Source organism: Mizuhopecten yessoensis, unplaced genomic scaffold (genome assembly GCF_002113885.1).
Source record: "Mizuhopecten yessoensis strain PY_sf001 unplaced genomic scaffold, ASM211388v2 scaffold11149, whole genome shotgun sequence".
NCBI lineage: Eukaryota > Metazoa > Mollusca > Bivalvia > Pectinida > Pectinidae > Mizuhopecten > Mizuhopecten yessoensis.
Window position 1 is genome coordinate 213,993 of NW_018408904.1, and position 869 is coordinate 214,861.

Sequence of the window (869 nt, forward strand, 5' to 3'; positions counted from 1 at the left end):
CCTTTGTATGACGTGTTGTCATCAATATCCTTTGTATGACGTGTTGTCATCAATATCCTTTGTATGACGTGTTGTCATCAATATCCTTTGTATGACGTGTTGTCATCAATATCCTTTTTATGACGTGTTGTCATCAATAACCTTTGCATGATATGTTGTCATCAATATCCTTTGTATGATGTGGTGTCATCAATATCCTTTGTATGACGTGTTGTCATCAATATCCTTTGTATGATGTGTTGTCATCAATATCCTTTGTATGACGTGTTGTCATCAATATCCTTTGTATGACGTGTTGTCATCAATATCCTTTGTATGACGTGTTGTCATCAATANTATTTCGTAATCTGAGGGCCAAATTTTTTTTTTTTGAGGGTGTAAATAAATATAATATTCATAAAATATTGTTTTACTACGATATATCAGGTGTAAGATCACACGACGTTACATGATGTGTGGTATGCGTACAATGCACGAACGATGTACGTGTGCACGATGTGCAAATGATAGAAAACTCGGCGATTAAAGCTTCACCTGAGCGCACGACGGATGAATGTAGGCGATAGCAATCGTGGTTGATGTAAATAGAAGAATGGCTTAACGATAAATACGATTTCGTTTCCAGCTTTTCCTAACAACCTTAATCATCGAAATGTGTACAACACACATCGGACACGGTCATACACACATTTGTATACCGACAAACATAGCCGAACGTCCCCCCTCCCCCCACCAGGGCAGTCAGAGGTATGAAAATGCCAGGTACCGCACACGGAAAAAGTATTAACGAGGTCCGGCTGTGTTTATATAACATTTCTACAGCACCATCGATCAACTCAATGAGTCATACAGCACAACCGATCAACTAA